Source organism: Sturnira hondurensis, unplaced genomic scaffold (assembly GCF_014824575.4).
Source record: "Sturnira hondurensis isolate 20B ecotype Veracruz unplaced genomic scaffold, ASM1482457v3 Scaffold0004322, whole genome shotgun sequence".
Lineage (NCBI taxonomy): Eukaryota > Metazoa > Chordata > Mammalia > Chiroptera > Phyllostomidae > Sturnira > Sturnira hondurensis.
Window position 1 is genome coordinate 1,955,240 of NW_028076953.1, and position 12,037 is coordinate 1,967,276.

At 45.2% G+C, this 12,037-nt stretch overlaps 1 non-coding gene across 1 annotated transcript; it reads left to right on the forward strand.

Annotated features, from left to right (window-relative positions):
• The first annotated feature begins 9,874 nt into the window (after positions 1-9,874).
• LOC118986570 (small nucleolar RNA SNORA73 family) lies at positions 9,875-10,076 on the forward strand. Its single transcript, XR_005066410.1, has one exon. It is a non-coding gene; the product is annotated as a small nucleolar RNA SNORA73 family (small nucleolar RNA).
• The last annotated feature ends 1,961 nt before the right edge of the window (positions 10,077-12,037 follow it).

The following is a 12,037-nucleotide window of genomic DNA, read 5'->3' on the forward strand; positions in this document are numbered from 1 at the left end:
AGAAAGACATCAACAGTTTTTATCTCTTGCTACCTGAGAAGCAAGCTTGGTATAGTAACAGACAAGCCACTCTTTCAGCTGTTACTCAGGAGCATTAACTTCTATCCCATTTTAATGTGCCAAGTGCTACCTACCTAGTCAGTAGTTAGTAAACTTTTGTTGCTTACTTGAGAGACAAAGGACATTTTCACCTTATACACGGGCCAATTGGTCTCTTCAAAAGTCATCAGGATGTAGGGACATAAATATGGACTTTAGAATAAGATAGAGTTGGGTTCAAACCTCTGTTTTATCTCGTATTAACTGCATTATTCTTCAGCAGGTTACCTCACCTTCCGTGTGAAATGGGGTCAACGATGCCTAACACTGGGGCCTGTCATAGCGTTTAAGCAAGCTCTTGTATCCAAAGTGCCTGCAAAATAGTAGACAATAAATGTTAATTAAAACAATTTAAGCTCTGTTTTAATCTACTTTGTCAACTACACTTTATATACATTTTCATATTATATATTAAGAAACCTCTAAGTATAACCGGCTCCTTTGCCTATTACCCAGGTTATTTTCTTAAAGGAGTAGCAAGACAAGATACTTCAAACAGCAAGTGTTGATTTTTCTCTTCTGGGAGAACACACACACACAGCTCATGGGCACACACACGTGGAAGCGGGTGGGTGACTTTCCAAAGTGTGTCAAGCTTTGGATTGTTGTCATACTTAAGAAGGGGACCTGTTTAATGTGAGAAAACACTGAAGCAGTTAATGCACAGTGCATCATGGGAGATGTATTTCTCCCTCGTTTTTAGAAGCACGTGCTGAAGAGCCTGGAAGAAGCAGGGCGCGGGCCCAATTGCCTGCCTGCCAGGGAGGATGACCAAATTCTGTGTGAAAACCAGAACTCAGCAATCACTTGCTTTCATCCAACTTGGTGGTAACTGTTAATGAACATTTAATGGTGATTAGTTTTATTCTGCCCTGGGATCTTTGATGGGAAAACCATTGGCACATCTGCAAAAAATAACTAGAGAAGATTGCATCTTTAGAGAGAATAACCAGGCCGCCAGAGGGGTTTCTTCTCTCTCTCCTTCAAATCGCCCTTGTATTTTTGATCTGACAGCAATTGTGCAATGAGCCTTTTCTCTTTGTGCTCATTCTTGGGTGGGTAGTAAATCAAACACCATCATTCCATTTCTCTCTTCTGCCGGGAGACTCTTTTTGCATTTGGTGTTGCTCAAAGATAGACAGGGTCCTGGAGAGCCAGTGCCAAGTTGGAGGTGAGGAAGAGGCACCCAGACAAACTCCAAGCCAGAGAAATGCTGTGGCCAGACCACCGTCCCCAGATAGAAGGTCCCCAGCAAGATTCTGTTGGAAAATAAATACTTCCAAGGGACAGAGGCTACCAATCTTATACTTAAAGGAGGAATTGTTTAGGGGAGAGAGACAGACAGACAGAACTCATGGACACAACCACAGAGTGGTAATTACAGGGTGGGGGCAGGGAAAGGTGTGGGTGGAGATAGAAGAGGTTATGGGATGATAAATGGTGATGGGAAAAAATAAAATCAAATCAGCTAAAAATCCAAAATAAGGAATGCAAAACACTGGATTTTTAAAAACTTGGTGACTACATGCTTTTATTTTTATTTCATTCTGTTGTATTAAATTTATTGGGATGACACTGGTTAATGAGATCATGTGTTTCAAATGTCAATCCTGCAATACATCATCTATATATCACATCGTGTGCTCACCACCCAAAGTCAGGTCTCCTTCCATTGTCATATATTTGACGCCCTTTATCCGCTTCAACCTTCTCCCACCCTCCTTCCCCTCTAGTAACCACCATACTAAAACACTTACTTTTAAAAGTCCAGATTCATTTATGGCTGGTTAAAGGGTGCATATAAGGGAAAAGAAATAGAAATAAAGACGTTGGGGAAATTCGGTGGTTTGTGAAAGACGAGCCCCTCTGGGCACACACTAGGAGATTCCTGGGCTCCCAAACAAGTCTCAACTCGAAGAAGGCTGAGCGCAGTGCCTGTTCAAAGAAGGACCCACCCTAAGCATTGGTGTTTCTAAAGCAGCGCAAAAGAGGAACCCCAGCTCCAGACAGAGCCTAGGGGGAGCCTGCTGTTAATCTGTCCAGCAGAGAAAGAGCCCCGACAGGAGGCTGACATGCAGTGAAGCAAACCGTCACAGCCCAGAGCCAAGGCTGCAAAGAGAATGCAGAGGGGAGCCGGGGAGTCTGGTGGAGAAGTTCCCTGGCATGCCCCTCCAGCACCCAGGTGCACAGTCACAGTCACACTGTCACCCGGGACCTCTCATGCCATTTTTCCCTGTTTACGTCTTTCTCTGAGCTCAAAGATCAGTCCTCATCGCTGGACACTTGGTGCACATGCAATTCAGTATATTGCATTTTCTGACCACATTTCCCACCTCTGCTTTCCTTTTGAAACTCTTCCCTGTGCTGTCTGAAAACGCCATCAGTCATCAGTAAAATCCCTGTATCCTCCACCTGCTCTCTGAGTGCTCCTCTCTTCTTGTTGAAACTTGCTTTTCTGAGGCCAGTGCTTCTCCTGTGGCCCTATTTTGGTAGTGCCCCCATGCCCCACTCATTGGTCCATTACCCCTTTCACTGTCCCTCAACCCCCTCATATCCTCTTTTCCCAACTTAAGTTCATGGTCAACCATTATAGTTACTTCTAAATGTACATCTCAAGTCCAGACTTCTGAGCTAGTATCAGGTACCTAGCTGACATCTACCTGACATCTCCATGTGAGTGTCTAACAGGCTTCTCAAACTCCGGTCCAACATCAAGCTTCTGGTCTTTCCCACCCGATCCTTCTGCAGTCTCCTCTGTTTCAGTACATGGGGCCCTTTCTTGTAATTGCTCAGGTCAAAACACTTATTGCATCTTAAGAACTCCCCCCACCCCTCAATATTGCAATTTATCGAGATATAATTGCAATATGACATTGTGTATGTTTAAGGTTGTACCACATGATGACTTGATACAGGTATATATTGTGAAATGATTGCCACACCAAGGTGAGTTTACACATCTGTCCCCTCCCATAATTACCATTTGTGTGTATGTGGTAAGGGCTTTTAATATTTACTCTCTTAGAAACTTTGAAGTGCACAATAAACAGTGTTGCTAACACAGCCTCCGTGCGGTACATTTTCGGATCCCGGGACTGAATCCATCTCACAGCTGGAAAAGTGTGCCCTGACCGCCTCCACCATTTCCCCCACTCCCCAGCACCCCGCAACCACCAGCCTACTCTCTGTGTCTATAGGTTGTTTTTGTTCTTTTATGAGGTCATTGGTACTTGACTTTGCCTGACCTATTTCACTTAGCATAAGATCCTCAGGTTCCATCCATGTTATTGCAAATGGCAGGATTTCTACCTTTCCTGTGACGGAATAAACTTCCATCTTTTGTGCTCTCATCTGTCCACGGACGCTCAGGTTTTTGTTGTGTCTCGGCTGTTGTGAATCCTGCCGCAGTGCCCACGGGAGTGCAGGTGCCTCTTCGAGTCAGCGAGTTCATTTCCTTCAGGTAAATACACTCAGAAGCGGGACTGCTGGATCATGTGGGAGGTCTATCTTTAATTTCCTGAGGAAATTCCATACTGTTTTCTATACTGGTTGTACCGATTTATATGACCACCAATACACCAACAGTATGCACAGTTCATTTTTCTCAACATCCTCATCTACACCCATCTCTTGCCTTCTTGGTGATAGTTATATGCTAACAGGTGTGAGATGATATCTCACTGTGGTTTTGATTTGCCTTTCCCCGATGATTAGTGACGTTGAGCACCTTTTCACCTGCCAGCTGGCCATTCGTGCATCTTCTTTGGAAAAATGTCTAGTGAAGTTCTCTAGGTCCTTTCTTCCTCTTATATCCTATAGTCTGTCAACAAATCAGATTGGCTCTACCTTAAAAACTTATCTTTGGTTTGACCACTTCTCACCATCACCTCTTACCAGGACTCAAAGTAGCCTCCAAATTATTTTCTCTTGCTCGCCTTCAGCCCATTCCCCACACAGCAGCCAGGGTGACTCTGCTAGGGTCACCAGGGTGACCCCATACAGCATCTCACCAGGGTGACCCTGATAAAACTAAGACATGCCAGGTCACCCTCAGCTTGAGACCCTCCTATGACATTACACAGAAAAAGCCAAGTCCCAACTTAGCCCTGCAAGGCCTACCCAGTTGGTTTTTCAGCTCAGTCTCTGGCCTTATCTCCTGCTCTTTCTCCTACACTCTGCTCCAGCCACAGCAGCCTCTGAGCTCTTCCATATGGTGCCAGGAATGAGCTTGCTGCCCCTGGGTTTTGCCCTTGTCCTTCCTTCCTACATTCAGACCTCCTCAAAGAGGCCCATCTAAACCCCACACCAGACTCCTCCATTCCCTCTTCCTTCTTTCTCCCTTTATCACTGCCTAACATACCAATATTTTAAGTACTATGTTTGCTTTATTTTTATCTTATTTGTTGTCTGTCTCCTTCCACTCCAAGAAGGCATGGATTTTCATTTCTTCTGTTCACTACTGAGCTCCCCTTCCCCCAAACAGTGCCTGACCCACAGTTGTTTGATAAACGGGTGAGTACTGCGGGCCCTGGGAGTGGATCAGTGGTGAGAGCACAGAGGAAGGAGGTGAAAGTGGAATGCAGACGGGATGGAACTGGGCTTTGGAGGAAGAGGAGACGTGGGAGGAAAATGAGCTCCCTGAGAACAGGGCCTACTTTGTCGTCATCACGACACGCTCAGCATCTGGCACACAGCCAGGCACCCCGCAGCCCCTCGGAAATACAGGCACAAGTACACCCCCTTATTTTATTTTATTATTATTCAGTTACAGTTGTCCCAATTTTCCCCCTCTTGCTTTCCCCTGCCCCCCACCCCCACGGTCTGTCCTCACCCTGTTACCCATGTCCATGGGTCCTCTATACATGTTCCTTGACTAGACCCTTCTAATGCCCCTTCGTGATTACAAAATCATAAGCATGTAATTCTGTAACATAACAATATCACACTCAAGCACACCATATGATGTTTTAGGTAAAATGTGCAAATTAAAACTATAAATCATTACACCCATGTTATTACCCTACCAGTCACACTCAAGCAGGCGTTACCTCTGCTGGACCATTGGCAAAACCTGAGAAAAGACTGAGGCAAAACCAAGCCAACTTGTTGATTTCCACAACCTCAGATTACCCCAAAGTCTGTCAATAGGCTGTCCCCTTGCTAGGTCACCTTTTTCTTTACTATTTAAATGAAAGCATGGCAAGTCTTGTGGGCCAAATGTTCTTGTGGGAAGTCTAGTGACCTCCCCACAGGATCTCAGGAAATCCCGGGGGCTTATGCTCTCTGGCTGCCACTCGCTAACTCCCCAGGCCAGCCACGTCCATTAGATGTGTGTCAGAACCGTCTGGGCTGCTCTCTTCTCTCATCACTGGAGACCACAACCCTGGTGAAGCCAGTAACACAGAATAGTGTGTGCATCAGGCTCCTCCTAAATTTAGTAGTCATGCAACAAAGCAACACATGGAACAACCAATTTGAAAATTGTCCTTTGGCCCCCAGGGCCCCCTGGGCTCTCACTGCCGCACATTTCTCCTCAGGTAGCACAGAGATGTGGGCAGGACAAGCCTGGCCCCCAGCAACAGCTGACATCTTTGGGTCTGTGAGCAAGTTCCCTGGACCACCTGTACCTGGAGTGTCGGGGCCTTGAGCCCAGGTCTTAGAAAGCTGGTTTCAATTTCAATTAACTACGTGTGATTTAGATTTTAGAGACATGGCTTAGGATGTCTCTAAAGAAAGCAGTCTTCAGTTAAATGTTTTATGAACACAATTTCTGGCTTGCAAATAGTTACAAAACTGCTTTCTTCTCAACCTAAGTATGTTGTGGGAAATTAGGAACAATGTAAATGAGCCCTGGCTGATGTGGCTCAGTGAACTGAGCGCCAGCCTGCGAACCACAAGGGTCACCTGTTCAATTCCCAGTCAGGACACATACCTGGGTTGTAGGCCAGGTTCCCAGTGGAGGATTTGTGAAAGGAAACTGCACATTGATGTTTCTCTCTCTCCCTTTCTCCCTCCCTACCCCTCTCTCTAAAAATAAATAAACAAAACCTTTTTTAAAAAAAGAACAATGTAAATGAGTCTCACTTTACCTCGGAGCTAATAATTCAGACCACAAGTCCCACTCCAATCCTAAATTAATCAGCCACTGTGATTTAGCCGGAAAGAAGGGCAGGCACTGGCGGTGCCAGGGTGCTCCAGCTATTTGCATTTACAAGGCAATGTGTGAGAAGGCATTAAGCCTACAAAAAATATGCCTTACATCTCACCTTGGTGATATTCTTTTCAGGCATCAAGTTGCGCATAATCACTTGCTCCTAACAGCAGGCTTTAGCTGAGTGGAACTAGTTGGCCTCCCAGCCTGCCTCAGGTAGCTCATTAGCCCACTGAGCAGCACATGTATGCAGCTGGCTGCCTGCAAATTCACAACACCCACCCTGCTTTGGATTACCTAAGGCAGTGTGGTTCTCAGAGTGTGGTTCCTCAGACCGGCAACATCAGCATCAGCATCAGCTTCACCTGGGAACTCGTCTGACATGGAAATTGTCGACTCTCTCCTCCACCGGAAACTCTGGGAGTGGGGCTCAGAAACCTGTGTTTTACGAGCCCTTCAGGTGATGTTGATGCACTCTCAAGTCTGAGAACCACCCATCTGAGGGCCCTCAGGTCTTCCTGAAGTTAACATCGGAAGAAGTTAACATGCAGCATCAGGCCTCCAAATCGGGTGAAATCTGCTCAGTCATTTCCAAGTAATAAGAAATAAATAAACTTATTTATATAGCTAAGTGAGCAAAAAAATGCACAGAGGGTGCTGGATGGTGCTGCTTTAAATTATGAGACACAGCAGTGGTCTGTTCACATTTTCCGGGGTGAGGTGCTGGCCAGGCTAGCCCTCCAGTAGCCAGGAGCAGACCCACAGTGAGTAAGGATGGCCCTATAGCACCAAGTGTTAGGTCGGTGGAGTCAGACCGGACCTTGGTTCAGCAACCTTGATACTTGAGTTCTGGCTAAGAAATAATTAGAGCCAAGACTCAAACCACAAGAGAAAGTTTAGAAAGTCACAGAGGTAGAAGTGAGCTGCAGAAGACATGAGCTCAGGAAACAAGATGCAAAGACAAAAGAAGGGTCCTTGAAGCTTAGGAGAGAGAAAGAGGCCAGAAAAGTGGGATGGGGGAGGGAGGAGCGGGGAAGAGATGTGGGCATGCTCCGTAGAGTGCATGGTGAGTGGTTTAGTGGTAAACTCTGCGCAGATGAATAGTGGAGCCGCTCCTTGCATTTTGCCTCGTGCACTCAAATGGAGAGGCGGGCAGTCCTGAGCAGTTCTTCGGTGCGGGCAGTCAGCACCCTCCCAGGAATCCACTTGCAACTAGAAAATTTAACCAAAGCAGAGCCAATGTACCCACTTTGTTATTACTCTTACTGTTTTAATAAGTGTCTTCAGCAAACTCACCAATCTTATCATCCTGAATTAAAAAAGAATCTAATTCCTTTCCACTGGTAATGAGGCAATAACTTAGGAAAACAATGCCTTACAATACACAGAATGATGCAATGATAGGCCACACTCGAACTGGTGGTTAATTAGTCCTTGAGCCTCCTGCCTGTTCCTAATATGCTTATTAGTTTTGCCCTTGCAAGGCGGGGTTGTGGAATTCCACGTGAAACACCAGAGGAGTCAACGCCATTCCTATTCTGAGGCTGGAAGAAACATTAATTATTCCTTTGAATCCTATTGGGTGAAGTGGGGCTTTTTTTTCCCTTGCCCAAACACAACAGGAGAATTATTTCCTAATAAAACTTCCACGAGGCCAGGCAGTGTTGATGGAACATAATTTTTAACACGCAGCGGCCTGGAATCTGACAGATATTGGCAGAGCGGGCGCCCCTGTTTTAAAAAGCCGAATGTGGCTGACAGCAATCTCCCAGCTTCCTTATGTCTGTAATAGTCAGTGCAAGGTTAGACAAACACATTCCCACCGGCACAAAACAGCAACCTTCCAAAATGTATGTCAGTGGCGTATTTACAGCCAAATCCAGAAGGAGCTTGTACTTCTTATGCTGCTCCCATTAATGAGACAAATGTCAGCATCCATAGCTATTTTTTTGTTCCTGCTTATCAAATCTTTCAAAAAATTGATAACTAGTCTTTATAGATTGTGAAAGTCAGATATAACTCTGAATGTATTACTCTACTGGACCCCTTGGGGTAAACTTATCACCTGGAAACCATTTTACATGGACGATTTGACTTTCATGTGGAGTGTCATAATGCACCCTAGATGGAAATCGAAAATAAAATATCTGAACTACAACCTTCCTCTTGGTGGAATTTATGATTCCCTCAGCACAATAATTTTGAAAATTGTATCCCTTAAGCTACAAGACTTGATATATTATTAACTGCTTGAATTGAAGAAGCTTTCCAACAGGCTTACGTGCTATCTAGAGGAACGGATTAATTTCTATGGAACTACAAGCTTATCTCAAATTGTTTTTCAGCAATCTAAACTACCAGCTTCATCTTCTTTCTAGGACAGAACAGAGTGTCCGTCTCATCTCTGGCAGCTCTGGGATGCGCGGCTTTTAGCAAAGCTCCTCCAGAAGCTGCGGGCCATTGATCCACTAGAGAATTGGTTGTGTTCAGTGAATCACACCCCAGAGAGACTGGCATCTGCTTGAGGCTCTTATCTTTCCATTTCTTGTAGCATCTTCTGGTTTTAATCCTACTCTGGCTGAACTGAACTGTGGACAGAGAGCATCCCCCCGCCCCAAACATGAAGGGGCTTCTGCTGCCCAAGGGAAACTGTTCAACTGCCGTCAGCTGCCTGCACATCACCCCTGCCCTCATCACAGACACTGGGCCTGGGGACTCAGCAACGGCCGCTTGTGTAAGAACCACCAGCCTGTCCAAACACAGAGAGGGCCAGAAATCGTTGTGGTGGGGGTGGGGGGGCTTGTTCCAAGAAGACACTTTTCCCTTTCATCCGTGTCAAAAATTGAGCTGAGAATACATTAATTAAATGTTTTGCAGTCAGTTCTGTACACAGCACGGATACTGTTAGCCATCTTGAAATAGGGAAAACTTTCATAAGCCCCATTTCCAAGGATCCAAAACACAGTGCTTGAGAGCACGCTGCCGCAGAGCCCGCCATGCCCTGTGACCCTGGTGCTAGGAAGACATGGGATGTGTGGGCTCGGTCACTCCACAGAAAACTTGAAATTCCCTGGAATGTTACAGCGCACGCATGAAAGAAATGGAGGTTTTCCCCAGTTTGACAACTGTCCCAGAACTTTACATGATCTTACCAATAGCAGTTGTGGAGATGAAATAGGGTTCTTGAAACCATCATTAATAAAAACCAAATTTGTCCTGGCTGGTGTAGCTCAGTGGATTGAGCGTGGACCTGCGAACCACACGATCGCGGTTTGATTCCCAGTCGGGGCACATGCCTGGGTTGCAGGCCAGTTCTCGGTTCCTGGGAGGGGACGCACGAGAGGCAACCATACATTGATATTTCTCTCTCTCTCTCTCCTTCCCTTCCCCTCTAAGATAAGTAAATAAAATCTTTTAAAAAAAATCCCCATGTATCAATCTGGTTAACTGGGAATATTAAAAAAAACACCAAATTTTTGTCAACCCAGTTAGAGGACAGACTAAAGAGATGGTCAGTTGTAGAAGGCGTTACAGAGGTGTGTGGCCAGTTCATCAAAGCGTGTTATGTGGGTGGCTTTTGTGAGGCTTGTAATCCTTTGTGTTTTAAAAAAAATTATGATTTAACCAATGTGGATACCCTGGGAGGCCACTGTCCCCGGGCTCTGTCCAGGTGGCATAGGGGAGCATGGGACTCTGCCCTTGGGTGATGTAGTCCCTTTCCACAGTGTTGGAGAGAGAGCCAGGCCTTGGGTCTGCACCTGCGTATTCCTACAGCTTCTCAGAGTTTTTTGGACGATGACTGAGACAAACTCTGCAGGAAACATCTCTAGAACAGCAGTTTCGGCTGGTGCTATCCCTAAAGTTTCTAAAATATTCAGAACCTGGCTTTAGGCGCAGGCCTTTTCTCCCTTAAGATTGTCTAATTTTAGCCCTGGGTGGTGTGGCTCAGTGGACTGAGTGCTGGCCTGAGAACCCGGAGGTCGCCAGTTCAATTTCCAGTCAGGACATCTGCAGGGTTGCGGGCCCAGTCTCCAGGTTGTGTGTGAGTGACAGGCAACCGATCAATGTTGTATCTCTCAGGCATGGGCGTTTCTCTCCCTCTCTTTCTTCTTCCCCGTCTCTAGAAATCTTAAAAAATAATAAAAAACACTCAAGAAATTTATAATTTGTTGGGATTTTTCCCTCAATCTAAATAAATACTCACCTTGTACCCAATTTTGTATCATTCTTTTTCTTAAAGAGAGGCCTCCAAATTGTATAAGCTTCAGGCCTCACCCGGGTCCTTCCCTGGGTGGTTTAATCATCCTTCTCTAATCCTGGGATTCCAAACTTTGGATAATATAATGATCTTCTATGTGCAGAATTTGATCAATTACCAGGATTAAGCTTTTTGAAAAATTTAAAAGGTTTTTTAAAATTTATTTTTAGAGAAAGGGGTCGGGAAGGAGAAAGAGAGGGAGAGAAACATCAATGTGTGGTTGCCTCTCACATGCCCCCCATACTGGGACCTGGCCCACAACCCAGGCATGTGCCCTGACTGGGAATCGAACGGGCAACCCTTTGGTTTGCAGGCCAGCACTCAAATCACTGAGCCACACCAACCAAGGCAGATTAAGCTTTTTAGAATTTATAGTTTTAAAATAAACTATAGTAAAGCTTCAATTCTTTACTAAACCTAAAGTATCATATGTATCTCCATAATATATTGAATATATCAGAAAATCGACATTGGGATTCTAAAATTCTCTATGTTCACTAAAGGCTCAAAAAGTCTCTACAAAACACGTATATTTATGGTGCATTTCTCAATTTTCCTTTTCTGCTGCTAGCTATTTAATTATTTATTAGTCCTCTCTAATGATCTCTTTTAAAAAGTGTGTGTGTACTAAAGACTATTCATCCAGAAAGTGTTAATGTGTAGGGCTTAAAAATACGTTGAGAATTAGTTACCTGACTTACTTAAATAATTCAGTGATCTGATGCTGAATTGATATGAACAGAGTCTGTTACTTAAAAGAATACAAGGTAGTATTTTTGTACAAGAAACTCTGAAGTGATCACTTACAGGGATCTCCCCAAGGGAGCTGAACCAGACCGGTTGGCAAGGTGAAGGCCAGTGTTACCGTTTCTGTGGCCTTCCCGCAGCCAGATCTAACAAGAGCTTCTAAACAAGCTCCGTTTGGGGGAAGGAGCCAGGAATACCCCGACTGATGCAGGGCCAAGATGCGGGGCAGATTTCAGAAGAACCCATCTCCTTGCTCCAGACAGGGAGGGGACACTTGTCAGGAAGCAGGGTGGAGCCCCCCAGGGCCTGGGCTGGCCAGCTGTGAAGTCCAAGCCACAGGCCACAGGGTAAGGTGGGCGCTTGGCAAATCTGTGGGAATTTCTGGGCTATAGTAATTTCCTCCCTAATCTTTTAGCCAGGCTGTTAGGAAACTCCTTAGACCATGGAAAGTGGAGCTTTCTTTGGCCCTTTAAGAAAAGGCTAACCCTGCAGGGGGCAGACTGAAATTGAGAAAGTGCCACAGTCTTGTCCCCAGGAGGCCCTGGAGACACACCCCTCTTTGTCAACCAAGTTTGCAGTTGGTAACTTTGGCTGTTGTGGAGCTGATGCATTTGTAGAGCATTTAGCTTATTGACCTAAATGTTCTCACGTTTAGGGGGGAAAAAGTTTAATTAATTCACAATAAAAACCCTCCATTTCGTAGAAGATAAAACTCATATAACCGAAATAGCGTTGTATGTTGGTATGATGCGGCCATCAGCATACAGCAGCCTGGAAAACCA